Source organism: Macaca mulatta, chromosome 12 (assembly GCF_049350105.2).
Source record: "Macaca mulatta isolate MMU2019108-1 chromosome 12, T2T-MMU8v2.0, whole genome shotgun sequence".
Classification (NCBI taxonomy): Eukaryota; Metazoa; Chordata; class Mammalia; order Primates; family Cercopithecidae; genus Macaca; species Macaca mulatta.
The window spans coordinates 49,176,450-49,199,487 of record NC_133417.1 but is presented as its reverse complement, the minus strand read 5'-3'; the positions used below and the strand labels follow the sequence as shown (position 1 = coordinate 49,199,487).

General features: G+C 35.7%; 1 protein-coding gene across 50 annotated transcripts in view; it reads left to right on the top strand.

The window, feature by feature from the left end:
- GTDC1 (glycosyltransferase like domain containing 1) overlaps positions 1 to 23,038 on the top strand; it is a 376,627-nt gene that overhangs the window by 84,370 nt on the left and 269,219 nt on the right. For all 50 annotated transcript variants that reach the window (XM_077956033.1, XM_077956021.1, XM_077956001.1 and 47 more), the window contains 1 exon segment: positions 11,700 to 11,761. The gene's annotated coding sequence lies outside the window, so the exon portion shown is untranslated.

Here is a 23,038-nt window from a genome sequence, read left to right as displayed (position 1 = left end):
GAGACCCTGTCAAAAAAAAACAAAAACAAAAACAAAACAAACAACAAAAAAAGAAAATACAGTGGTCATTTCTCTAGAGGCAGCCTTTTATCTGTTTCCTCTAGTCATTATATATCTCCACATTGCTAAATTACATATATATACATTGCTGTCTTTTTAGTTAATTTATTTAAGACATTGTTGACTTTATATTATGATCTTTGAAGATTTTTCACTATTACACAGCCATCTCTTTCCCTCACAATCCCAATATAGTTAGATGCCAATTTTTGGCTTAATTTTGCATTATTATATTATGTAGCTATTATTCATAGATGAGCATATGGTAATTAATTCTGATGAAAAGTGTGCTTCTGACTTTTTGTATTTCATGAAGTTAATAATGCCTTGTTTTTTCATTTGCTTAGCTTTTTGTCCTTCTTAATAATTCTTCCTATACCTTCTATAAACTACTTAAACAATTTTCCATAAAGGGAATTACATCAGATAATACATTTCAATTATTTTCTTGAAGACATGCTTCCAGCAGACTTCCATTCTCCTCCCATCACATTCTCCAGACCTGCCTCTTCTGGGATTTTTCCTTGCTCTTAACCCAGGAACTCCCGGTGCTTTTTCTTAAATCTCACAGTGTTTTCCTCCTTGTCTTACCTTACATTTTTGTGTTATATTTCCTGTAGTATTCCTGAGAAAGGTTTTGTGAGAGAAAAATATCTTTATTCAGTTTCCTCACTTGATTTATAATTTGCTTGAATAATTAAATTCTAAGTTGGAAATAACTTTCCTATAGGTTTTTGGAAGGAAATGCTTATGTTCCGTTGTCTTCCATCTTGCTCTTGCAAAGTCCAAGCCTTTTTGATTCCTTTAACTGTATAAGAAAACTGAGTAGAAGAATGTCTGGGTATAAGGATATCATATTTTAAAAACTGTAAAGATGGGGAGGATGAAGAGGAGATTCAAGACAGAGGGACTCAAAAAGCCAGGTGACAGCAAGTTGTCCACTATGGTAAGAGAATGAAGGCATCTAAGTCCATATGAAGAGAGTGTGGGATATAGTTGGAACACAGTAAATTGAGGCTTTGTATTGGAGACCCATAACGTGGAGCTTTAAATTTATTTTCTAGGCATTATTTCACCTAGCTGTCACCAGCTATGTGAAACTTTCTTTGGCTTATGGCAGGCAAAATGAATTGGCTTCTGATTTATCCTCCTTTAGTATTAATACTTTCCATGTGCCCATGTGCATGTGTACTCATATATGTACACACACATTTTTACGTGTCTGTATGCCTGTCTCCCCCATTAGACTAGATATTTGGGGTTGGAGGAAGTGACATAATTAGGTCTGTGTTAAGGGAAGCACAGTAGATCAGTTCTTAACAATCCTGGTGATTGAGATGCCATTGAAAACTGCAGAATGGATACCAGGAAGAAGGGATTAAAAGGAGAGAGAACAGAAGGTTATTTCAATGCCTGGATTTGAAGAAATGAGCATATGATGAACTAATCTACTGGGAGAGGGAGGGATACTACTTCAAATAATTATATTCCGATTATTCTCGTGAGTCTATTTTAAATTTTGGAAATGCTGTGTCATTTTTATATATTGATTACACATCTTGCTTTAAAATTTTTCTCTTTTTGGTTCATTCCAGAAAAGTCTGAAACAATTTTAACTCTTGCTTTATTGATTTTTTAAAAAGATGAATGATGTTTGGTTTACACAGTTGATGATTAACAGTAATGATGATCTGAAATACCATCTTAATTCTATTTTGTTAAAGAAAAACACAAATAGAGAATTGTAGATGAAAATAATTGGTATAAATCTTATATTATCATTTCCTAGCATTTTCTTATTCTGAGTAGATTCATTGCCTGAAAATGTTAACTTTGATTTTACCAGAGTCTTTCTTAAGTAGATAAAATTTGAAATAATATGATACTTTTCATTATTGTTTGAAAACAATGAACTTTTCCACAAATTTTCAACATTACAAATAGGGTCTTTTCACCAAGATGGATGATCACTCAGAAAAAGTGAAGAATTAGTTAAAGGTTTTGTTGTATGTTTGTTACTGACTGATTTCTCAAAAGCCAGGCTATGTATTTATACTTAAAAAGATGCACCATATAACATATCACATATTTTAAAAATAGCATTCCACTGATGAGTCTTTACTTTCCAAGATGCTTTTAGACAGGCTTATGCTCCACTAATGGTAGGAGACTAATGTCTTTTGGAAATTTTCATGATGCTAATTACAATTTATTAAGCACTTACTCATGCCAAGCCCTGTGCCAAAGAGTGAAGGGACATCGTCTCATTTAATAATAATCCTATTGGGGTGGGTGTTGTTTATTATTAGATGAGAAAATTGAAGCATAAAGAGGTTACATTTCTTGTCTGAGATCATGCAGGTAGCAGGCAGTAAAGCAGGGAATGTTTATCTTTGGTGTGTGTGTCTCTTCGTTCTTAAGCTTGCTTCTTTCCGTGTTATAGGAAGGATCCTAAGGAATATTAATCCTGCAAGTGGCATCACGTGTGAACGGTATTTCTCACCTGCCCTATCATCAGATGACCATCTAATTTACTAGTAATTTCTCAGATTTTTTTTTTGATCCTTGTAAAGCTGAATACCCTGCACTGTCTACTGTGCTTTCACAAATGAAAATGATGGTCCACTATAAGGTTACTATTTGGATTTTAAAAAAATTTCTTGTTTAATGAGAATAGCCAAATTTTCTTTGAAAAACTTTCTGTACTTATTAAGACAATATTAGTATCCTAGTTTAATGTGTGTGACTGATACAGTTTTACGTTACTTACTTTTTATTCTTTCACAAACAATACAAAGCCTCCCCCAACTGTTGTTTCTCCTTAGTGCTAACTTTAAGAAGTCATACATATTTCTTCCTGAACACCCAACAGTTTGGTATTCCGTCAGATGTTTTGCAGGGTTTTAGCAAGTCGTTACAGTGAATGTCTTCAAGAAGCAATACATTAGGCAGAGCACTGCAGAGACACCTGTAGAGATCAGCACACCTGCCCTCAAGCAAAAGACAGTAATTAGTTGCTCATCTTCCCTTGCAAACTTCCCCAATGTTGTTGTACATGAAACACATAGATCACAGCAGTGCTGTCATGAGCTCTGCACTGTTGGAGTTGTTTATGCCCATTCAATTTTTAATGTTTCTATAAGACATTTTGATGGGAGCCCTGAGCCCAAAGGGATTTGCATGCTTGATCAAACTTGTGATGATTTAAATATAGAAATAAAGAGAAACCTTTGAATTACTTTGACTGTTAACTTTTAGGACTGCGTTAGTGGAAAACATTTACATGATACTTGAGGCAAAGATGTGTTTGATCAACCTTCACAACTTTTTTGTTTCTTGACAGCAGGTATAGCGCCAGTAAATCTAAACAAGTTTTTTAATGCTTATAGATCCAAGTGCATGTGAATATCTATATAGCATGGTCTGAATATTTTAAAAGATGAATTTGTACCAATCACTTTTATTGAAATTAAACCACTGTCAAGTACCAACCTTTTAGTCCTGCCGCATTGTCGTATATAGTTTCTATTATTAAAGAATGAGATGATAGGTGATTGAACTTTAGTAAAATACAGTAGTATATATGAATTGGATATGTTGGGGCCAGGTAAATTATCACTTAAAGTACTTGGATGTCTTTTGATATCATTGTTTTAATTTTAACACTATATATGGTCTAGATACCATATGGGATAAAAGCTAGTATTTTACCAAGTGACCTTTCGAGTCATTTCTAGCAGCTGGGATTCAGTTCTTTGATTGTATTAGTGAAGGTTATTAATAAACAGCTTCAATAGAGATTCATTACTGTTTCTTAAATTATATTGTTTGCAAAATGCTATCATTCCTAATATCATAGCAAATTCTCTTCACATTTATTCTGAGAAAAAAGTAACCCTAGTGCCTTGTCATTCAAGCATAGTCTGGTGGCTACACATACATGCATCTTAAATTGGTTCTTAGAGATAAATGGGCATTATGGAGTTGTCAGATTATAGTAAAACTAAAGAAGAAGATGTTATACAGCATTGGACTGTCACTGACAGAGTTAGAAACCTTAGATGCTAATAAATGCAGTCATCCCATTGTGCCTTGCAGTTTTTCCTCAATATATAGGTAGAATCTTCCTGTGAGTTTCTGAGCGTAGTTTCTGATTAGCTCTTCAACACAAAATGAAATGAATGATGTGAATATTTAAAAACTTACCTCTAGATTTTATTTTGCCTGCCTTAGCCGTATGTAAGCCTCAGTGCGGATTAACTGGGCATACTCCATTTGTGAGGTAATGATTATGATGCTATGCTAGTATGCTAGCGTAGACAGAATACTCTTATTTATTTATTTATTTGTTTATTTATTTATTTATTTTTCGAGACGGAGTCTTGCTCTGTCGCCCAGGCTAAAGTGCAGTGGCCCGATCTCAGCTCACTGCAAGCTCCGCCTCCCGGGTTCCCACCATTCTCCTGCCTCAGCCTCCTGAGTAGCTGGGACTACAGGTGCCTGCCACCTCGCCCGGCTAGTTTTTTGTATTTTTAGTAGAGACGGGGTTTCACTGTGTTAGCCAGGATGGTCTCGATCTCCTGACCTCGTGATCCGCCCGTCTCGGTCTCCCAAAGTGCTGGGATTACAGGCTTGAGCCACCGCGCCCGGCCTTATTTTTTTTATTTATTTTTTCATTTAGATAGAGTCTTGCTCTGTCGCCCAAGCTGGAGTGCGGTGGTGTGATTTCGGCTCACTGCAACATCTGCCTCCTGTGTTCAGGTAATTCTCATGTCTCAGCCTCCCAAAGTGCTGGGACTGCAGCCACATGCCACCAAGCCTGGCTAATTTTTGTGTTTTTAATAGAGACAAGGTTTTGCCATCTTGGCCAGGCTGGTCTCGAACTTCTGACTTCAAGTGGTCCACCTGCCTTGGTCTCCCAAAGTGCTGGAATTACAGGCGTGAGCCACCGTGCCTGGCCTCTTACATTTTATATACATAACATTTTGGCTAGCTTATGCTTCATTGACTTTCAGGAATTTCATAACAGTCATTCCTAAGAATTGGTCTTGTCTATAGTGGCCTTTGGAATTCCTTATAACTGTATGTTAATGTTACATAAAACATTTGGCAGTCTGTTTCTTATGTAAAGCTGCTCCGTGTACCCTGAGTCAGAAGCTTACTTATCTTTTTATCCTTGGTACCTAGCTTAATGTGATCAGTCAGTGTTGGTTGGATTAGTGGATGATTGAAAATATTATGTAATGGATATGAATAGCCCATGGAAAAGGTAAAGAGTGGATCACAGTTAACACTTTTAATAATAGAAATAACTTTTTCTCCTGCTTGTTTTTTTTTCCAGCATAACCCTTGGTTCATATTTTTTCTAGAATAAGTTCCTATGACTTGATTTTAACTTTACATCTTTACTATCAGTTCATCAAAAATATTCTGTGAAAAAACATTTTATATTTTTACTGTACTAAAGTTAAGCTCTTCTTATTCTGAGTCACAATCTGGACCCATTTAACTACTTTAGCTTTATTTTCTATTGTACTATATTCTCTAGCTGTTGTTTCTCCTCCTGTGCTGGAGAAACTTTTTACTCCTTGTTTCAGGGCAAGTCAAACTTCTACTTCCTGGCATCATGCCTTGGTCTCTGAGCTCCAGTCTCATGAACTTCTGAGTTATTTCTGTTTTCCACCCCCCAGTTAAGAATGAAATCATATGTGCCCCTGTGTTTTGCAAAATGGATCTATCTCCAGCTAGCTCATAACTTCATTGGTATGGTTCCTTTTTTTTTCTTTTTTGTATTTTAATTCTTTTCTTTCTGACATATGGTAGAATGCTAAGTACTTTGTAGTCACATAGTAAATACTATACACATTTACACACTAGGTAATATCTACTTTCATAGTAGCAAGATAAGCTTCCTCCTAAAGAAAGGAAGAAAGGAAGATGGACAGAAGAAAAGGAAGACAAAACAGAAGAAAGGAAGGAAGAACAAAAAAGAAAGATCAGCAAGAATATTTTGAGGAATAGGGAAAGAGCAGTAATTCTGGAATTTTAAAAACTTGAGTTTAAATTCTGATTCTGCTTACTAGCTTTGTAATATTGGATGAGGTTCATAATCTTTTGGTGTAAAATGGTAATAATATCTATCTGACAAACTTGTTGTAAGGGTTAAATTATATAATGTATATAAAGTGCTTATTGTCATACCCTGGCACATATTTGATGTTGAAGCAATGGTAGCTAACTCTTTTATTTTGCATGTGAGGGAGGAATTTTAGAGAGCTGACCAAGGGTCATATAGCTAGTAAATTGTGGAGAGAGAATTGAACACCAGGCCATTCTTACTCTAAAGCAGTGTTTTTCAAACATTAGTGCATCTGAGAATTATCTGAAAGACTTGTTAAAACACTGGGACCCACTCCAGAGTTTCTGGTTCACTAGGTCTGGGGTGAGGCCTGAGAATTTGCATTTTAAACATGTTTCCTGTTGCTGTTGCTGCTGCTACTGGTCCAGGGACCACACTTTGAGAACCAGTGCTTTCTGGCATATTTCTCAACTCTAGTTGCACCTAAGAAATCACCCTGAGTAGTGTCTATAAATTATTGATGAAACCAGAATCTCTGGTTATGGGCCTAAGTGTGGATTTTTAGGTTTTTGTTTTAAGCTGTCCAGGGAATTCTAACGTGCAGCCAGGATAGGAAGCACCATTCTGCCTAAGTGAGGCTCTTTGCAGTTTTTTCTTAGAACTGGGTATTAAGTGAAGCAGCTGATCCTGCACCCTCCTGGATGCTCAGTGAGGCAAGACCTCAGTACTGTGTTGTTTTTATGCTGTTATGTTTTAAAACAATTGCTTCGGCCTAGAATCCTTTTACTGTTTTAACCTGTTCTACTTGTTTTTGTGGACTGTTTGCATTTCTCCATCTTCACCCTCAATGTATCCTGAATGCCTTCATCAATCTCTAGGGTGGATTTTATGTTAATATTTGGCAAAGGCAAGTAATTCCAATAGTTGACTTGAAGTATAAAGTAAATAAAGGAATATATCTAATTTTTAAAAAAGCAGTCACATTAACAATTTAGTATACTTTCAGAGTTCTGATTGTGAGTTTGTTCTTCTTTCTGAGATGCTTTGGGAACCTTACATTTTGTTTTAGGGGACCCAGTTATTGGTTAGAATAGGTAATGATAATCGTGCACCCAGAAGTGTATAAGTAAAAATGTCGTAGATTAATTGATAAAGGAGTCTTTTTTTCTTTATATGATTCAGTTGGTAAGTATATACAAATCAAGGCATGAAATCATTTACTGGATAAGAGTGGGCAAAATACCACATAATTTCATTAACCTTTAAACAATGAAATTATAAATCCATATGCAAATGTTTAAGGTTATCATTGCCTATCACCCCCTTTTGATTCCTACAGACCGTTAATTCTTCTCTGTCCTGCTGGGTCTTATTAAAACTTCTGACTGATGTACTTTTATTAAAAGGTTTAGAATTTACCAATTTAAAACACTTGCTTTACACTATCACCTCTAATTTAACTAGGCCTATTAAACACTGTATTTTGCAAAGGGAAAAAGTCAATTGCTGTTTCTTTAAAAAATAATAAATTGAAATGAATTTTAAACTCTGCTTAGAGGTGAGCAACTGCTATATACTACTAGGCCTTTTGATAGCTGATTTGTTCCTTTAGTATGCAAATTTTAGGTTTACAGAGATCTAGTGCTTTTATTTAGGAAATATGCCCAGAGGCTAGATTGGTAGGCTTTGGGGAGATAACTAGTTTGGTGTGAAATAAATAGTTGTTAAAAGATCACATGAATTGGGTCCCAGAAGATGAAGAGTAGACTGAGACAGATTGAGGAAAACTGACTGTACTTCATTTCATTTGGCTATACATGTCACTGAATTAAAAATGAAGACAATGAATGATGGCAACACAAAGCAAATTAATGAAAATAAGCCTTTTTTTGGTGGGTTTTCTGAAAAGTTCTGTCTTCTGAGCAATTTAAAGAAACGGGCTGAGTACACCCCTAACCAAAGAAGCTTGGTCCACATCATTCTGGGAGGCCAGCCTTTTAAGAGATTTTAGCTTTAGCAGGGAGGAAGGAATGGGTCAACTCCCCTCCCACCCCCCGCCTATCAAGTCAGCAGCATCACTTCTGGTTAGTGAGATGACAGATGTCACAGAAAACCTCACATTCAAAACTAGAGGGCTCGGGGATGCTAGCTTAGGTTGGCAATTGTAGATATTCTGGCTTGCAAGTGTTAAACAAATAATAATAATAATAAACTTTTAGCTTTGCGAAGTTAGTTTTAAGAAGTCGTACACTTGTTTTGTAGCACTGCTGTTTTGGAATCTCTGACGTCCAAACATTTATTTTTCCTTAAATAACTGAAAAATAGTGAAATACATTTCTATATCGATAGCTTATAGAATCCACTGTGGTTTTTTTTTTTTTTTTTTTTTTTTTTTTTATTTTAACAGTGCATATATCTGTCTTTTTGGTTGTCTAAGCAGTTAGGCCATTAAGAAATAGAATATTTGAATAGCGTTAGCATTTGAAATGGTCTCTGTATGCCTATTTGTTGTATGTCTCTGGTAGTAGAGGTGCAGAGGACATGGGTGATGATGATGTATGAAGGTGGGATGCTAGATTATTTCATTGAGGCTGGAGGTTTGTAATCTTGTTATCATTAAAGCTTCAAAGAGGTGTGGTATGTAGGAGTAGGAGTGCCAATGCCACAGTCTAGTAGAGTGAGAAGTGAGAATAGCTAATTGGTTCTTGCCAGCCTTAGCAATAGTGGTTTTGGTAGAGTGATAGCTAAGGAAGCCAAGTTATGGTAATTCAAATATTGAATGGAAGTTGAAGTGAAAACAACGAGCTTATGTTATTATTTTATGAAGTTTCACAGGGATAGTTGGTAGGGTTGGAAGAACTGTTATTGATGAAGGAGAAGAAACCAGTGGAGAAGAAAAGGAGAAGACGGATAGTGCAAGTTCCTAGAAACAGCATAAATGAATAGGACTCATAGTATAGGTAGAGGGTTTAGTAATGGAAAAGAGTGTCAACCATGAGATAGGAATGAAAGTGTTATGAGACAGGAGAATTTGCATATGTAGAGTGGGTTCTTAGTTGCAGACAATAGCTAGTTTGAGTTGCATACAGAGATGCATCACATGCTACTTAATTTGCAGAAGTGCCAAGGAACCAAAGTTGACTGTGAATAGCAAGGAACAGCACAAGCCATGAGAAACATCCCATGATACTATTCTAGTAGAAACTCCACTGCCATTTGCTACTTAGCGCCTATGAGACTAGGGATCATTTAGTAGCATATCTACATACATGGTTGTTTCAGAAGAACAAAATGCCTTCACTACAGAATTTGATCTCATTTGTAGTTGGCTACTTCCTTGATTTGCTCATTTCTGCTTTCTAAATCTTGAATGGATTTGGTTGAACCTGGGTTCAACCAAAGGCATGATGCAAGAGCATCTGGGAAATGTTTTCAGCTTGAACTTTGTGAATACAGGAAGTTAGAGTGCATGCTAGAAAGGGATTGCAGTGCAGGCTGAGTAGTTCTGGCTCTTGGTCTTTCATGAGCTGCAATCAAGATGTCAGCCAGAGTGACATTCATTTGAAAGTTTGACTAGCCTGGAGGATCTGCTTAGAAAATGGCTCTCTCACGTGGCTGTTATGTTGATTCTGGCTATTTGGCAAGATGCCTTGTGTACCTTTCCCTAGGATGGCTTGAGTGTCCTCACAACATGGCAGCTGGCAGCTGGCCTCCCCCAGGAAGATCCAAGAGAGTAAGGAAGAAGCTCTAATATCTTTTAGGACAGACACTGTCACTTCCTCTGCATTCTGTTGATCACTCAGACCAACCCCGATATGAGCAAAGGGAGTACACAAAGGCGTGCATTCCTTGAGGTGAGGATTATTGGGGGCTGTCTTGGAGGCTGGCTTCCTTGTACCTTCTTTTCCCCTTTCTTTGGTAGCACAAGTTGATCAGATTTATCTGTAGAAGCAAAAAATGAAATTATTTTAATAGAATGAAACTTGACAAGAATTTGGATAGAATGTGGTTCTTTATATTAAGGGTACATAGTGTACAGTATTGTCAGCCAGATTTTAAGGAGATAACGAAATGCTGTTCATTTACTTGTTCTCAGGTTTATATTCTACAAGCAGAGCTTGTATCATAACATTATCATTCAGTCGAGGCATATGTATTTTGAAGTGTAGAGATAATGAGGTAGTGATACTATCTTCTAGAATAACTCTTCTGTCTTCATCTCTGAAATTCACTGGTCTGGCTAGCTGTCTCTAACGTCATTTCCTCGTCTCAACTCTTTAAGACCCTGACAGACTCTGAGATTGTAGTGAAGATTTCTGTGACATGCTGGGTGGGTATAGACTGCTCTCTCGTGCCTTGGTCACATCTTCGTGTTTATTTTTTCATATCATGTATCACAAATTGAAATGATGTTGCTGATATACTTGTTTGTCACCCTGCATCCTTCTCCCACTCCCCAAAGTAAAGCTCCAGCAGAATAGGGCTTTGTTGACTTATTCACTGCTGAGTCCTCGGCACTGAGTGCAATGCATGGTAGATGCCCAGAAGGTGATTGTCTAAATACATTATTTTTTGAGAGTATATAATACATGATTATTATTTGAAACAGGACACCACAAAAGGTAATTTTCTAATGCACAAGGTAAGTAAAGGTAGAGGTCCGTTTTCTATAAACCAAATGAAAAGAAAGAATGAATATGTTTGGCTAATTCTGTAATTTTTTATGTAAACTGTTTTGGAGCCACATTTCCTATTGATTTGATCACACCTTGTTTTTTCTTGTCATAAATGGTCCTTTTTGGATGAGTTACAGTGTGAGTTCTGGCCCTGTCAGAATTGATATTCCTAGGAATCCTGACTTTAATATACACAGAACAGGAAAAGTCATGATAGGCACCCTTGGGTATATATGGTAACGTGTTAGTTCTCTTCAAGACTGTGCATGGCTTACAGGGATCACAGGGCTCTGTGAGTTAAGCAACAGTTTAAACCTGATGTATTGCTTTCCCAGAAAGTAGTATTCTTAAGGTATTTACCCCAGATCTGCAAGTGTCTGTGTTTCCCGGGGGGGGGATACCCCAAACCTGGAATGCTCATCCATATGCATTCCAACCTGCCTCTGAGATGTTAGGCAAGCCTCAGCAGAGGTTCTTGACAGTTTTTTGGACTATGGACCTTTTGGCAAATCTGACAAACCATTGACCTTCTCCCAGAGATACTTATTTACATAAACCCACCAATTTTACATATATCATTCAGGAGAGCATAGATTCCTGAAGGCCATCCAATGACCAAGGCTAAAGACCTAATCTGAATAATAATTATTATTATTAAGTTACAAATGATTTGGAAAATCTCTGCAGAGACTGAAAATCTCTTATTAATTAAGAATAACCTTAGAATCACTCAGAACATTTCTGTTCTTGCACATTCTTCTCCCATCTTGGAATATCCAAGAGCCAGACTAGATCATCCAAATTAGCTCTTGACCAGCTGAGGATTGAGAATTCAGGCTGGGTTTATTTTGAAGGTACTAACTATGTCTTTTGTGATCTTACAGGTATCTCTGCATTAGCCAGATTGGACATATGTAAAGGGACATCAGTATATCTGGATAATCAGGTAAGCAGATGGGACTTCATTTTTATATCTCCATCAATTCATTCCTCTGGCAGTATGTGGGCATTTTCTATCATGTCTCGTTTACTGCAGTGTGGGTCAGTAAGATGATTGATATTTCTAAAGAGAAGGAAGCAGCCTTTTTTAAGTTTCACCAGGTTATTTCCCTGCTGCTTAAAGTCAGATTTCTTTATTTTTATCTCATTATTATTTCATGTATTCATACATCTATAGTAGACAATAATTCTCTACTTTTCTTTTTATGTATATTCTTTGGAGAGTTGTGGACAGCTCTCATATTGTTCTTTGGTTGTCAGCCAAGTTATAGACATTTAACTCCTTTAATCTTTCTTTGTAATTGAGTTAGCTTGGCTGCTTTTTCCAGATTTTCCCCTTGTTTTATGGTACCATTAATAAACAGAAAAACAGTCTATTGCCTGGCTTCTTCTACACCTTTCGTTCTTTTTGTTTTCTGTTTTTGCCTCGTATTCCTTGTTGAACTAAGGCCAGCCAGACATCATTCTCTGGACCACTTTGGCACTACATGAATGCCTTGCCTGCAACTATCAGTGTCCCATGCAGTAATGCCATCATCAGTATGTCCTAGAGAAAAAAGAAATGTAAAAGGCGAGCAGTGAGGAGCAAAATAATGCATTCTTTAATTACATGGCAGACTTACCCTTACCACCCAAAGTAAATCATTGTACCTGAGCCCTTTAACACAGCTTTTGTCATCCTGAAGCGCTGTGCATGGGCACTAATTTGAATAATAAGAGAAGCGTGTATATAGTTTGAAGTTTGCCCACTGTTCTCACTTGATTCCTTCCCCATGTTCTCACTCCCCCACTGCCTTTCTCAACACGGATCGTGACTTGTTATCAGATTCTGTGGCCATGAACAAAACTGGGCAGGGGATCATTTTGCCGGAAATTAGATAGGCTCAGGTGGTAAATGCTCCATGTCTCCATGTATAACATCTGAGGCAAGTGCTTTAGTTCTTGCTATTTCTGTAACAGCTATTGGTCTTCTTTTAACAGCTGATTCAATGGCAATGTGCAGGAGGAAAGAACTAGTAGATGTTTGGTGCTATTTATCAACACTGTATTAGTAGCACAACTTTTTTCCCCTCTGATTGGCAGGGAGAAGCATACTGCTTCTAGATGATGCTGAGCTTAGTGTAAAATATGCCAGCATGGGATCTGAGCTTGTCACAGTTCATTCTTTCTTTTCATTTGGTTTGTAGAAAATGGACCTCTACCTTTACTTATCTTGTGCATTAGAAAGATAAAAGGTGATACATCTAGGAGCTAATGGCTTATTGGTGTCTTTTAGTCACCAGATTCAGATAATATATTTAGTTGAAGGTTACAGCAGCACATACTCGGCTTTCTCATTTGTGTTAGCTTCACTTCTAGTACAGAATTGAATAGGATTGAAGAGACGGTTTTCCTGTTTGTGTCTGTGGCAACTTTTTCGATGATTTGTGGTTTAATTCTTTAAACATTTTTGATCACTTATCACTTCTTTCTCTGTGAAGGCTTAAAGTATTCAGATTCTAATGTTATAGTCTTTTCATCACATTATTTAATTTTAGAGAATTCAAGGTCAGAATAGCAGCTGACATAGTTGTCTCTGAATAGTGACCTAAAAATTATAATACTACTTTTTTTTTGGCCTGGATTTTATGGTCTGCCTTCGTGGCATCAGATTTTAAATAAGATTATGTGGTTGTGAATCATGTATTTCTTGGTCTCTGGCCTCTTAAACAGGTAACTATATGACTTGGACCCTTTTTAAGTCTGCTTTTAAAAAATGTTAATCTCTCACATGGCTTTTAAACTGTTGACAGTACTGTACTTGACATTAATTTTGTTAGGCAGTTAATGCATTCTTCGGCATAACTTTGTTTCTTGGGTCTTTTCAAGACCTGTCAAAGAAAACAAAATGCTAACCTGACTTTAAAGGGGCAAGAAAATCCCCCCCAAACTATATTATTCTTTGTTCTCTATGTGCATCAAAGTGACAATCCCACACTGTCTCAATTGAGGGAGTCTAGCACAAAAATGAAAAACAGCCTGGCACTGTTATAGGCTTGCAGCCAAAATGTTTTGTGTAGCTTGGTTCTGGCAGTGGTTTTTGTAAGGCAGAGGGTCTACCCTCACAGCATCACCGAAGGAAGGCAGGCAGCCTTAGTGTTTCCCACTTACACTGTTTTTTCCCCTCTTCTCTTCCTCTTTCTTCACACAGACCACCATTGTGAAAAGAAATATTTTTTTCCTGAAATAGAAATATCATTCCCCTTACAACTTCCACATTTAGTAAATGGCTTTGTTCCTTATAGAAGTTGGTGCTAAATTTGCCTTTTCCACTCTCTTAGGTATTTTCTTTACAGTTGCATTTTTGCTACTATTGCTAACTTTGGTCATGTTGACACAGTATTTTTGATTGGTTGGAATCTTGTCTGCTTCAGAATTTATTATTTGAATGGAAACTTTTGAGTATTATTTGCCTGTATTATATGGATTTTTATGCCAGGATACTCTTGTTGAGACCAAAATGTCTGCCATTGTTTTCTATTTTTGTCTAAAATTCAATGTCAGTTCATATCTTTTACAAGTTGCATACTTTTAGAATGTCTGATAAGTCTTGGTAGATAAGCAAGTGAACTTCCATTAAAATAAAGGGATGTGCATTTAAAATATTTTTCCTTTGAAATAAAAAATGCAACGTAAAACACAGAAGTGTTTTTAAGTTTACCAATTCTCACAAAATTATAGTTAGTGCCCTACCATTAGGAGTGTGAAAATGTGGCATAATGAGTTTTAAACAGAGATGATTTGAGCAGGAGACTAGATTTTCACTATGAGCAAGCATTCTATGAAATTTCGTAGAATGTTCCACACAATGTAAATATGTTTTCTGTTGTATTAAGCAAAACAAATGATTTACTTTCTAGTGATCTATTTTTAAAATTAGATTTTTTAAAGTGATCTATTTTAAAAATTAGTTTTGCAATCAAGATAAGAATAGTTAATAGGCAGAATATGTTTTTATAGGAGGAGATTGATATTATTTTGACTGATCTTTATTTTAAAAATTGTCAATGATTTTTGGCAATAAGAAAATTACTTTGAGAAGAAAAACTCATGTATTTTTGTAACAGTGTAACAAATGTGACTGAAAAGGAAGCAAACAGTGGCTTGTGTTTGAATTATTAATGTGAAACTTTTTTATATGCCATATATACCGGGAAATATATCTATTATGGGTACTGTAAGATAAAATTGTGCAATCTAACAGTTGTTTCTTTTCTGGGGATTTATTTTTAATTTAGAAAACGCTTTAAAATTATTAAAAGGATTTATAAAACAGAGGTGTATCAGCAGTATGCATTAAATAAACTCACCTGTTGTTTTCTCTCATTCCGAACAGGCTCAGCGACATGTTGGTTCACTACTTTAGCAAAACAAACAAATACTCCAATTGCTTTGTATGCATAATGCACATGTAATAAATGCTACAATTTCCCATTGCTCCCAATGCTATCTTTTTAAACTTGCAAAGTGGCTTTTTTTAATGCAGAGCTACTAAAATGAATCTGGGTGGGATGCCTGTTAAGTTATATGAATTAAATCTTTCGGTCAACATTTTAAACTTCTGAATTCTGAGAGTTTTGCGAAGGAATGCCAGTGAAACTTTTTTCACTCGATCCAGTTAAGTTCATGACTGTCTTGAATCCCCTGTGGCGAGGTCTGATAATGTTAACATTAGCGAGTAAAGATAACATACACACACAAGCCTCTCTCATTCTGTGTATACTGAATACTGTTTATTGCTTATTAACCACTATTCAGTGACTTTAAATACACTTTCTGCAGTAGTTTAATTTTTATTTGCAGTGAAGCTCTTTATTTTTTCTGTGGTAAGAATATATCTTTCAGTGATTTAGGACAATGTGAATTGTTCTATTTATTTATTTATTCTAACTACACACAGAGGCATAGGAGAAATATTTAAGAGCCATAATGTTTAAGCAGTTTTTTGGTAAATACGGTTGAGTTTTTCATTTTTGTAGAATAGAATTTATAGACAATAAATTGTATAGTTTTAATTCAGAACACATAGCAAAGCTATTATATCTTTTTAGTTTGACATTATATATTTTTAAGGAACATAATATAGTAACTTAATCATTATATTTGTAAAAACACAGAGAAACACATTTATTAAGAGATAACAGCAAAATTGAATAAATACTGTTGATTATTTTAACTAGGATTTTACTATATTAAGTACTAAGTTTATAATTATAACTAGTACTTCATTTCATTTGAATGTCAATATAGATTTCAAAGATGACTGTTGGGAAGATGGTTTGAATGTCTTGTTTGATATCAAATATTGGTAATGTAATAACAAATAGCGATTTTTAAGTTTATGTGGTCTAAATATGAGTAATCTTCCCTTAAGCATACGGTACATACTTTAGTGTCAAAATTCAATAGATAGTATTGCATGAAAGGGTACATGTTAATTTCCTCTTAATTTTTGATACGTTTTAATTTCTCCCACCCTCTGACGTATTATTCTGTAGAATACTTTTACAAGTATTTCATGTGTTTTCTATGGCATCTCACACTGCTCACTTTTTATCTATAGTACCATATGAGTTCCTCCTTTTTAGGTTTACACTGCATATTTTAAGCTGCTGATAGTGTAAGTAGATTGCAAGGTAAAGTGACATTTAGCTTTTTGAGTTAGCTTCATTTTTAGCATGAGAACAGGTTTTTTTTTTTCCCCTGTCCTAAATCTCATATTTCCCATTAAAACAATCTTACTAACATTGAACAAAGAAATTTAGGGATTTGGCTAAAGCAGCACTTGAAATGCATCAAAAAGTGGCTACTACAATACAATTTTATTAATGAATGATCTACATTGGTTCCAGCTGTGTCCATGTGATTAGGCCTTCACCAGGCAACAATGGGTATTTCCCTATTGCTTTTATTTGATTTCCAAGAATGTGTCATCTGTTACATCAGCCTCTGCCAATATGCCCCTGTAAAAGTGTTTTTTTTTTTCCTTCTAAATTTCTGAAGTGTAAGTTGAATACCCACACATAGCCCTGCTGAAATATTGTTTCTATTGAATGGTGGCCTACGTTTGTATGCCTGGTGTTGCATACCAAAATCTCAGAATGTAAATTAAAGTAAATGTTTATTAAGTTTATCAGTAAATTTTTGGAAGTGTGGTTGCCTGGTAATGCTAAAGATAGACTATTTTAGCTTTTACATTTCCATCTTAATATTTTATTACAGTGGTATAATGTGTTATAGAGGTGGACAAGCTTGCAGATTGAAGTGGGGATCGTCCAGATTGTTCCCTTCCCTGGACCATATGGTATAGTTCTAAAAGCCTTTTGTATGCTGTCTGTTCAGTTTATTGTAAACTCAATCTTTAGTGCACCTAAAAAGATAACCAAATAAAAGTGAGCCTTAGAAAACGGACTTCATATCATATAAGGACCCCAGATATATATTTTTGAAAGGAGATAACTGAAAATGAAATTGAAGTTGAGATGATATTATAAACAAGGGAGATTTGTCGTTCTCTGAATTTTTTTTATATCACATGGATTTTTATAGATTGTCTTTGAATACTGCTTTTAAAATGAAAGCATTTATGTTATGTGACTATAGTTTTATTATCCTTATTTATCCCATTCTTAGAGTTTCAGGAAAAAGAATGTAGCATTGTTCTGTTTTACAGAGGAAGTCTCTACCTGTGACTGATGGTAAGGAATATATAAACTACAGGTTTTATGAATACGTGGATTTTTTGACTTATCTTTGTGAGAATTAGGCTAGATAACTCAGTAATTTCACTCTGTGAGGAATTACCTATACCCAGAGTTGAAAGGTTTCTATTTCTTATTTGTTTTCCTTTCTTCCCCTACCCCTAACTTAATATGTTTCTGTAATTCTATTTTAGGAAAATAGAGTAAGAGATTGCTTATCCCATATGCTAAGATCCTTTAGAAGCAGGAATGAGTAATTTCTCCTGACTCTCACTCTCCTTCCCTCCAAAGTAAGCCACTGTTTGAGAAGAGCATTAGACATTACCCACTGCTTTTTGGCATAAGAGATTTGAAGTTGAAATTCTACCAAATGGGAGGAAAAAAAGGAGAGCCTGTGAAGAACATGATTCTTTACTCTATCATTACCCTGAACCACTGAAAGGGTAACTGAGAGGAACTCAAATGTTATTGGAATGTATAATTTTCCTTTGAATGGCCACAGTGAAATATATTTGAACAAAAATGGTGAAACTAGTATATGTGGTGTATGGAGTTGATGGCGATTGAAATTAATGAATCTTTTCAGCACTATACAATAGAAATTACCCCAAGAATAGTACACATTTAAAATTTGTCCAAGAGAAACGTACATAGAGAATGATTATTGTGTTATTATTACCTTAGGGAGATGACTAGAGATAGATGGATTATTAAATAATACAATAATGCTAGTGGTAAATTAGACACAAAGTATTTGTTGGGATATACATTTTTCAAATTCAAAAAGTTTTCTAAAACAGAATCGTTGATTTCAAGTATATGTGTGGGAGTCTTTCCTATTTAAAAAATACTGTTGTTTTATAATCTCTCATTTTATTTATTTATTTATTTATTTTGAATGGAGTCTTGCTCTGTTACCAGAGCTGGAGTGCAATGGCGCGATCTTGGCTCACCACAACCTCCACCTCCCGGGTTCAAGTGATTCTCTTGCCTCAGCCTCCTGAGTAGCTGGGATTATAGGCACATGCCAGCACGCCTGGCTAATTTTGTATTTTTAGTAGAGACAGCAGGGTTTCTCCATGTTGATCAGGCTTTTCTTGAACTCCTAACCTCAGGTGATCCGCCCGCCTCAGACTCCCAAAGTGCTGGGATTACAGGCGTGAGTCACCGCACCCAGCCTTTCATTTATTCTTAAGCCACTTTCTAAGGTGCTCACAAAATTGAAAAGCATAGTTTACACTTTCACACAAATTAGATACCTTCCCTTTTTCTCTCCCCCTATTCTCCTTTTCTTCTTTCTTCCTAACCTTCAGCTATTTACTTAGATATGTGTGTTATATATATGAATGATATATACCATACTATAGAAAAATGTCATTTTAATAGATTTGAGGGATTGAAAGTTCCACTTAAGAAAATAAAAATCTTGTAATAACTATGCAACAAATGGATTTTTATGGAGGAATTTGACCATGTTTATAGAAGGAATTCAGATTACAGAAAATCGTAGAAGTGTAAATTCAAATTTCTTTTGTTTTTTTCTAACTAGGAAGGACTGGATTACAGCTTAAGAAAAGAGGAACCATAAAGAGTCTAACTCAAGTATCTCCTATTTTAATGGTAAAAATGCCTCTGGCTCCAAGTAGTAGAAAATCTTACTGACATTGATTTAAATGAGTTAGGGTTTTATTTGTCTCATAAGAATCAGAAGGCAGTTAGTTCACAGGTAACTGATACTATCAGGGATCCAGGTAGTGTCTAACTTCCCCACCATCCTTAGCATGTTACTTTTGCCTCTTATTTTACTTTCAAGCAGGAAGAACAAAGGGAGAGCTCAGAGACTTTCTTCCCATGGATACTTTCTCTTTTTCTTTAGAAAGGGATGTTTATTCACAGGGACTTCTGTCTAGTTCTCATTGGTCAAAAGTATGTCCTATATAACCACCTCTAGAGTGAAGTAATGAGTGTTTTCGCTTTCTAGCCTCTTTTAGAGGAAGGCAGGGAGAATGGGAATTAGAATGAGTGTTGAATGAGCCATCCTAAAGTTATCTGCCGTAATTCCTTAATTCCTTTGTACAGTTAGTTGTTTGGACTTTTGAAACTCTCTGGATACTTGGTTTATGTAGTAACTTGCTATTGATTGTCTTTTGAACAGTTAGTGCTTATGTGTTGGTATTGTTATGTTTCCGTGTCTCAGGACAGGAACTGTAATTGGGTCATCTTGGTATCTTTACGCTTAGCATAGTGCCTACATGTTGAACCTCAATAATCCCTTCTTGAATGAATGAATGAATATTAAGAAATATATTTGTTAATATTATGGGTATAAATCATTTATACATTTAAAGGATATTGTAATATTTTTAATTTGTGAGGGTTTGTGGACTAAATTTTGTAGAATTGCTTGTTATTGCTAAGGGGACATCAGTGTAATAATGTCCAAGTTGTTTTGAAAAAAAGGAAAGTCCTCAAAATGGTTTAGTACCAATGTTTTTTGGGGGCTGAGTATTCTATGAGTAAGTAAGAAATATGATTGCTTTTAACTCTATGCATAGACTATTGTTTAAACAAAGATATTTTATAGTACTCATATGTTAGGATCTTAGTTTTTAAAGAAATAGGCAATCGGAATTTATTCAAAGGCAAACAGGTCATGTGATAATTTATATTACTGATGCTGATTTATAGAAGCATCATATGGCTAAGGACATATTAAATCAGATTTTGCATTAGTTGACGTTTGAGTTTTTAAATTCTTAGAGGGACAGCTTTATACTTTTTAATTCACAAGCAAATGGTTATGTACGATAGAATTTCATGTCCAAAGGAAATCTTAAGAGGTCATCTTTACATCAGCTTGTTGTGCCCTTGACTGTCTTAGAAGGATGCAGACTACATCTTCATTCAAAATCTGCAGAAGGAATGGCTTAGACTTGGTAGGAATCAGTAACTTACAACTCCTCCAATGTCTGACTTAAATTCTCTTTATTGTATTTCCATTCAGTTTCTGTTATTTTAACCTCAGAGGACAAAATGAACAACTATCTACTATCTCCCATACAACATCCCCCATATAACCCTATTTTAATAAATTCCTCTCTTTTCATTCATGATGGCAGGATTGTTGGTACCTTAATTACTAAAACAGTCTGTGCATGGATAGAACTTAATTCAAAGCAGGGAATGTATTCAAGTGTCTGGAACTCAAATTTTCTATCTGAGCAGTTTATAGTCACTAGGAATAAAGAAAGCTCTTTTAACATTCAAAAGCAGTCCTAGGAGAAGGGTTCTTACATAATCACAATGTAGGCAAAATAGTTTCCTAGATTTGAACTCAGAATTGAGTATTGGTAGTTTTATTTGGCCGTTAAGCAGATCTTTTGCTCATACTTTTGGAAGTAATAAAGGTCAACACTTTGCACTTAAAAAAGTGCATGTAAAATATCAGCCGTCCCTCACTATTTTCACCTTTGTTGTCACTGATCAGTATAGTATCTGACTCACAATATGCACTTAGTAAATGTTTGTTAAATAAGTATCCCTTGATAATGCTTCTAATATGGGTAGCTTTATGCTTTGCATTTCTCCATTCCTCTGTATTTCATGCTGTCCAATAAACACTCACACTTTATTTTTTACTGTCTTTATCTTTCTATTCAATGATATTGGCCGTGATTTAGGATTTACTTGAAGATCTGAATACCATAGTAATACCTGAACAATTCAATTTGTGATGACACTGTAATTTTCAAATTCAGGAATACCTCCTTTGTTTTATTCCTCATAAGATAGTGACTTAATTATAGCCTGTTGATGAGAATTCAGAATGCATTAACTGAATATTGTATACAAGGCACTTTGCTGGGTTATGAGTAGTTACAAACATGAATTGTACATAAACCTTGCTGCCAAGAAATTCAGATCTGGTTGGGAGACATACACACATATACTGTATAACTATAGTATAAGAGGGATTGTGGTGACTGCTCTAAATGGGGTAAAAGCAAAATTTAGGGCACTACAGAGGAAGGCGTAATTACTTCTGACTAGCTCAATATGGGTGAGTAATTGACTAAGTCTTCACGGATGAGATGAAATTTGAATGACGTCTTGAACTATATGTAGGAATTTGACAGGTCATGAAGGCAAAAGGTTTCAGAGAGGAGAAATAGCAGGAGCAGTACTTGCAGGTAGGAATGTGTATGGAGTGTTTGATGAAATAGAATGGTTTCTTTAGTATGTAGAGTAATAGTGTGTCTGTGGGAGTGACAGAAATTGAGGCTAGAATGGAGCTTGGAACCAAATTGTAAGGGGTCTTATTTCTTGTTAAATAATTTTCTTTATTTCATAGAAAAGGTATAGGTTTTTGAGTGGAAAAGTGACATCAAGGTATCTGTAAATTTCAGAGGAAGAATGGAAGACGTTAAATGTAGCTACAGGTAGGGAGATCAGTTAGAAGGCTGATGAATAGCTCCTGTTGAAGATGATAAGGGAGGCTGGAGGCAGCAGAGCTTGGAAGGAGGGTCTGATACCAGAGGCCTGGTGTGAGTCAGATGCCCTGTGGCCTGCTGATTTGCTTAGAGGTGTGCAGCAGTGTTCTGGCTCCCAATAGAAGGTGCTTTCCAATTTTGAGCCTTCCTTCCAGCCTTACCATTTTGGTGGATTGTGGAACATGCTCCCACTCGCTGCACCTGGGCGATCAAATATTTCAAATATTTTAGCTTGAATTCTAGAAGGAAGCAAAAGGAGAATTTGAATAGTTACATGAGCCAATAATGTCTGCCACATTTCCTCAAGTCTGTATTTCCTGGGCTCTTGGTTCACCTTCTTGAACTATTCGTATAACTTGCTATTGGTCCCTCTTTGAGACCCTGCTCAAATGTTCTACATTTATCATTCTGTATTGAAGTTATATCGAGGCCTGAGACCCAAGACTGTATTTGGGTCATCATAATATCTCAAAACAGTTTAATTTTTAGAATGTAATAATAAATGCTTGTTGAATAAAGCAAATTTGTTTATGTTTTGTGGTCACACAGAGCTTCCTCCTCTTTGCACATACCAAGCATATGCCTATCAGGGTCTTGCTGTGCCTGTTGCTTAGATCCAGATCTACATACTCCCCAATCCCCTCGCCCCTTCTTCTGATTTCTGTTCAGATGTCATCTCATTATCAGCAAGATGTTTTCTCACAACGCTGTATCAAATAACCTCCTCACACCAGCTCTCAGTAGCCCCTATCCTCTGTTATCCTGTGTTATTTTTCTTTATAAGTGCCCTCATCTGACATACATTTAACTTGATGATGGTCTTTTTACTCCAATTAGAAAGAAATTGTTTGTGATAAGAGTACCATTTGCTTTGTTACCTAATTTGTCCCCAAGCATGCAGAACAATGATGAGCAGGCACTTAGTAGGCACAGTAAGTATTTGTTGAATGAATTAATGGTAGAGATTAGGCTGAAAAGGATAGAAAACATTCA